The sequence below is a fragment of the Triticum dicoccoides genome, chromosome 7B (assembly GCF_002162155.2).
Source record: "Triticum dicoccoides isolate Atlit2015 ecotype Zavitan chromosome 7B, WEW_v2.0, whole genome shotgun sequence".
In the NCBI taxonomy this organism is placed as follows: Eukaryota; Viridiplantae; Streptophyta; class Magnoliopsida; order Poales; family Poaceae; genus Triticum; species Triticum dicoccoides.
The window spans coordinates 15,282,144-15,288,918 of NC_041393.1; positions in this window are offsets into that span (position 1 = coordinate 15,282,144).

Here is a 6,775-nt window from a genome sequence, read left to right on the forward strand (position 1 = left end):
GCCGCCGACGACCCACCGCATCCTCCCCCGCTCCACCGCCGCCACCGACACCCCGCACCTTCCCCTGGCCCCACTACTAGGAAAAGGCCTACTAATGGCGCACCAGTTTTGCCTACCAATGGCGCATCACTGGTGCGCCATTAGTATCACGCCACTAGTATTTATTACTAATGGCGCACCACTGGTGCTCCATTAGTATCTGGTATACTAATGGCGCACCACCCAGTGCGCCATTAGTATATAACACCGTGCGCCATTAGTATGCCTCCCAGGGGCCATATTTAACCATGTGCTTCGGCACACTAATGGCGCACTGCGGATGGATGCGCCATTAGTATACTTGGCATACTAATGGCGCACTGTTTGGTGATGCGCCATTAGTATACTTTGGCATACTAATGGCGCACTCTGTAGTGATGCGCCATTAGTATGAATATTAGGTTTTATTTTTTTTACTTTTCTGATTTTTGCACAGGTTACAAAATATATTATTTGACAGAATATAGACAGTAGCACACAACAACAGCAGATTCATCGAATACAATAGAAGATTAGTCTCCGAATACAATTCATCATATTAGTCTCTGAATTCAAAAGACCGAACAAAGATAAAACATTACAAGTCTCGAGACCGCGAGTGTCGAGTTTGTATTCACATTACAAGTCGATATCGATCATCTAAACTACCATCACATAGAAGAGAGCTGCGGTCATCACGATGAGCATCATCGCGATGAAACTGGTCTTCATCCGGTTCCTCCAACGGTCCCTCCTCTCTCCCGCTAGATAGTGGGTGTATCTAGATTCCACCTCCGCCCTAGTGGTGTACCCTTTGTACCTGTTACCGCTGAAACGGTGAACCTGTCTCCGACACTCCTCCCAGTCATCATAGACTCCGGGAACCTTACCCTTGTACATGACATACGACGACATCTCTATGCACAAGCCAAACAACAGACAATGCATACATAAGCAATATATAAGTATGCAACAAAAGGATCGGAAGAGAAAAGGAAGACACTAATAGCAGGATTCATGGTCCTACTAATAAATAGCATCGATTACATCTAAGTTGAACGATTGTCCAAACCAAAGAGACATACAATTCATTAAAGTTTAATTACAACATGAGCCAATCAATGTTTCAGAACTACACATCACTACTTTTGACTCGACTCATGGATAGGAGCGTGGATGAAGCCGCCGTCTATCATGATGGTCATGAAATCGCGGGCGTTGTCAGCCTGCATTTGTAGCATTCTGTCTATCTCAATGTTGGATGGTTGATATTGGAGGAAGAACTGCCCCGAGGTATGAAGGACATCTTGATGGATGATGTCTGCAAACTCTGGCTGGATGCGAAAGAATTCTTGTCTAATGTCCGCGTCGTGGATTGCCGACAAGCTCGCGGCCCAATCTTTGAGATTATTTGGTAGCAGAAGGTGATGATGGTCCCTTACGATTGCCCGCATGTGATGGAGGGCGTAGTAGGCATCCTTCTGACCGCCAGGCGGCTGCTTGACGCAGCAAAACGTCGTACTGTGGGCAATGAAAAAAATAGCGCGCTACAAAAAATAGCGTGGCCCCTGAAAATATGCTATTAGCATGCTATACCGCGCTATTAGCGAGACATTATACATTGATTTGTTTAGCGAGAGAATTCTCTATATGCTATAGCGTGCTATTAGCGGTGTTATAGCGTGCTATTTTTTTCAATGATTGTGGGCGAACACGTGCTTGCCGTACTTACGAACTGCCCTGGTGAAGGTGCCTCCAGATTTGGCGTAGCCGGGGAGAACATCGTCAAGAACTTTCTTGATATTTGTGTAGTCTATCTTGGAGTTACAGTTCGGGTCGAAATACATGGCCATGGAATATTTCGGGCTTAAGAGGATGAGTGTGCAATGTGTGGCACTGCACAGAACACGAAATGTTAGAAAAAAAAGAATGATCGAAATCTAAGAAATCATATGTTACGGGGCGATTAAGGGATGACTTACTCGGGAAAGTAAGCCACAAGGAAGTTATCCTTATCTGGGTTTGCCAGAATGATGTCTTCGAGGTGTGAACTCGCGACTTGGCGGTCCCTAGCACTGCTCAAGAGCTTGGCACGCATGTAGAAGGGGTCGACGATCACGATATTTGGGGTCTTGTCTCTAATGATCCGCATCTCCATACTCAGCAAAAACAGCCGAACGAAGGTGTAGTGCAGCGGATGAAGGTTGAACATAGCAAAGATGTCATCAAACCGCAGGACGATCGTACCCCCGATGGTGCCGTCCACAAAGCCCTTGCCCTCTGGCACCTTGGCCATGAAAACCGGGTATGGCACATCATTCTCTCTGAGACGCCGCTTCTCCAAAGAAAGAACACTATCGTGCAGACTCCGCATAGCACCGGTTGCAGCATTGAGCATATTTGTCAGTAGCATCGCCCTACCCGCCACATACACCCTCCTCGAGATATCCTTAGGTGAAGGTGGCCCATCCTAAGCACGAATCGTACTTGGTGCCGACTGGATCGCACCGGCGCCCTTTTTAGTCTGCCGTTTCTAGCCCTTCTTCATGATCTGCTGTAATGGGACCGAGTTCTGCTCACAGACCGCCTTCTTGAGCGTTTTGGGCTGATAATATTTGGCACCTCCGCTATCTGAGGCTCGGTGAACGCGGCAGCTTGAGGCGTCTCCTGAGAACTGAACGCCAGATGACGCCTGTTGCAATTGGGTTTCTCCGCCGTACCAGCTAGGTCACGGTCGTCTTGTTTGGGTTCTTGAGAAGCAGGCCCGCAGAACTCGTCACCGTACCCATGTTCGGCAAAGTACTTATCGACGTTGGTAAATGTACCATCGCCGTTCTCGTCGTCATCTAGATCCTATGCCATATGCATGTCCGGATCCTGTGCCAAAGAGATGTCCGGCATGTCCGGTAGCATTGCAGCGTTCTTGCCATGGCTTGGCACCAGCACGACTGGCGGTCTTGTCTGTGGGGTGGTCTCCCCCGCCCCCAAATGAATCTGGCTCTTCGGCCAAAGCAGGGGCCAGCTTACACAGGCGCTGAGGGTCATCTCATCTTCTTCGTCGACCCCAGCGGGTCTAATCGGAGGTAACAGCTCATCGCAGTCTGGCAGCACCCGAACCACTTCAACCCTATACATTGTGGGTGGCATCAGATTACCATGGAACACGGGGTTGCCCGGTTGAACGATTCTGCCCTTGGCGACATCGACCAACTCGTCGCCCATGAAGTGCAGGAGACTGCAAGGAACGTCGGTGGCGCCCTGCGAAAACATGTAGGGCGTCAGGGATGCCCAGCCAAAGGCAAGGAGATGAAGTCCTCGGCCGAGAGGCTTAGTTGCCGTGATGCCGTCAAGCTCGGCTAATGTCGAGGCACAGCCAACGGCGGGCGTGCAACTGACGGAGGGGCCGCTTGCTGGCGAGGTGCCGGCCGGCGTACACCCGGGTGCATTAAGCTCCAATGCCGGCATCGGAGACACCAATACCGCCGTCGCTGGAGACACCGATGGCGCCGCTGCCGTAGACACCAATACCGCCGCCACCGGAGACACCAATGGCGCAGCCTGCGTGTTGTGCGAGTTGCTGGCCGTGAAGCTGGGAATCGGGGGCGGCCCCTGTTGGCCACCCGCAATCCACGTCATTATCCCATGAATCAAGGTAGGCATAATGCCGGTGAGCGTCGATCCTAGTTTTTGTTGCACTTGCTCTTGGACCATATGCGGAATCCGCGCCACTTGTGCCTTGAGTGCTTCAACCTCGCGCAACGGGCTTTCCGAGCTGGTCCATTTTTCCTTTCGCCCACCAGCGGCATAGTATGATGACCATTTTGTGGACAAGCCTTTGCCGGCCACACGACCAGCTGACGTCGGCTTATTGAGCTTATCCCTGTTTTTCATTACGTTCAACGCCCTATTCAAAGGGGTGTCAAAAGGGGAGCTCTGAGATGACCCCATGCTACTGCTTTCTTTGTCCTGCAGAAGGAACGTGAACCATTTAGAAATGTTGGGGATTAATTAGAATGCAACCATATGGAGCTAATTACGCGGGGGTGTATTCCTTACGAGAACAAGCTCAAGCTCATTGCTCTTCGGATCCGTGGTAAGCTCCTTTGTTACCGGGCCCTCCTTGTACCGGGCCCTGAGAAAGTTCCTGGTCTGCTTTTCTCTGTATTTCTCGAAGCGGGGCGGTATGCCTTGCTCGGCACGCTCCGCGTCCTCCTTGTCCCATACAGGCTCTGCCACTCTGTAACCGTCGGGACCGAGTTGGTGGACCCCTATGTTCAACTACCGCATTTCTTTCCCCCACTAACTTGATTCGGAGGTTGCGGGGCTCTTGCACTTGATCTTGAACTCCTTGTAGTCATCTTCGCTAATCAAAGGATATTTCGCCTTGATCTTCTCATAACTATCACCTTTGTCAATCATTGCCTTCACTGTGCATTTCCAAGTAGACAGGGCCACGCTCATCGTCGTGAGGGCGGCACCGTTCACTTTATTACCCGAGAGGCGTGTGTTTGCGAACTCAGTGGGGAACTTGTATCGTTCGTGCAGCTTCGTGAAGAGGAGGCTGCGCAAATTCCCTCGGTCCTTATGCCTTAGGTTCTCGGTGTTGATCGCGGCGGTGCTCCGGAGAATGCACCCGAGCTGAATCGAGTACCCCTTGACTATATGTTTGGGCGACGTCGGATACTCGTCGGAGTTCACTTCAGTAAATTCCTCCCTGACGGTGCCGAGCACGTTCGGGCGCTGGTCCTTCCGTTGCCTCTTCGGTTGGCTGCCATCTGTGCGTGCGTCGCCATCATTAGTGGTGGCATCCACGGCGCCATCATCAGTGGTGACATCCCCGACGCCACTAGGGGTTGTGTAGTCAGGATCGGTGTTTTCCTCGGCGTCCTCATAGCGGTGAGGTTCTTCCTCGAACTCATGGGACAGCTCCCAGAATTGCTTGCCGCCCGAACCGCCGGCCTCATCGTTGTGGGCCATGTTTCACTCTAAATAGGAAAAAAGTTTGGTCAAAAAGTTGGTTATTGTCAAGGAACAAGATCATGGTCTCATCATTAAGGGTTTGTCGACAACGAGGCATCCTAAAAGCTAAGCTTTTACCATTTAGGGTTTGTCGACGCCGAGGCACCCTAAAAGCCTAAGCGTACATCATTTATGTTCTCATCGACACCCAGGCACCCTATAGAAGCCAAGTTAAGTTTTCATCATTTAGGGTTTATCAATGCCGAGGCACCCTAGGTTGGGCCTAATCACTTGGCAGTAATCACTTGACTCTATTGCCACCTATGTTGGGTTTATCATCTAGGGTTTATCGATGCTAAGGAGAATTCGAAGTTGGGCCTAATCACTTGGCTCTATTGCCACCTATGGTTTAATGCAGCAAGAATGGCAGGGCAGTTGATCCTACTTAACTAAGTACTAAGATACCCCGGACCATGCATTAGTCGCAAGTACCCCGTATGTCCTATTTTTAGCAAAGTCATGCTAAAATTCACGGAAAATTTCAGCATGACCTTTGCTGAAAATAGAACATATGGAGTACCCAAATTTGCCGAAATGGAAGTTAATCGACATTCCGGCAAACTCAAGGGCCTCTCGGGGTAACTGCAAATTCATCACGACACAATGGTCGGAGAAAAAACCCAGCCACAGACCATATGGTCCTCTGCTTTCATATGGAAAAAAATCAGCTCAACTTATGTGAGCTTCCATTCCAGATATAATAGGTCACCAAACAAAAAATCATCCAGATATAATGGTACAACAAAGAAACAGCTTAATCCATGCCTCAGCTTATGAATAGTCATTACTTCAAATATAGAAGAAGGAACAATTTATTTGTGACATAGTTACAAATGATGACAGAATAAAGAAACACCCTGCAGTAGCCTAAAAACAAGTGAAGTTTCACCCATATAAGAACAACTTTATAAAATCAGAGAAGTTGCTAAATTTTTTGTATCCTTCATACACACTGGAGTACAATGCTTTATAATGTTCCATCATCATTACAGAAAATTGACAATTGTCCATAACAGTTAACTGAAATTTTTGCCATTTTCTTACATGATGCTAACTGTACCTAACTGATTTTTTTGACAGTAGCTCAAGTTTTTGACAGTAGCTCCTAACTGTACCTAACTGATTTTTTTGACAGTAGCTCAAGTTTTTGACAGTAGCTCAAGTTTTTGCGTAACATAACAATATATGCATCTTAATATAACACCATCACCTAACAGAAATAGTATCCAGATCTACTAGGGGGCAAAGTAGAACTGATATTCTTTTGCTGACCTCTAGTACATGGTATAGAAGAGGAGGTAAGAGAAGAAATAGTGACATTTCTCTTAGCAAGAGAAATTTTCTTTCTTCTAGAAACTACAGTAAATTTCTCCTCCTCTTCCACTATAGTATCATACCAACTTAGACACAGGGAGGCGACATTTCCATTTGAGTGATGAATATATAAATAGTGTTCAGTTTTCTTACTAATTTGTTCCCTGGATAATTCCAATTCCTTGAGAACATGAATAAAATCAAAATTATCCAGAGGTATATCAACACCCATCATTGATGCTCTAAACATAATCTCCTTAGCTGCTTAATTCCCCAACCCTAGCTACTTAATTCTCCAACCCCTTTTCTTGTCCAGGGAGGCAGCGCTCGGCTCGAGGAGGCGTGGGGGTGGCGACGGAGAGGAGGCGCGGGGGCGGTGGCGGCGGCGGCGGCGGCGGGGCAGCGACGGAGATGGAGGCGCGGG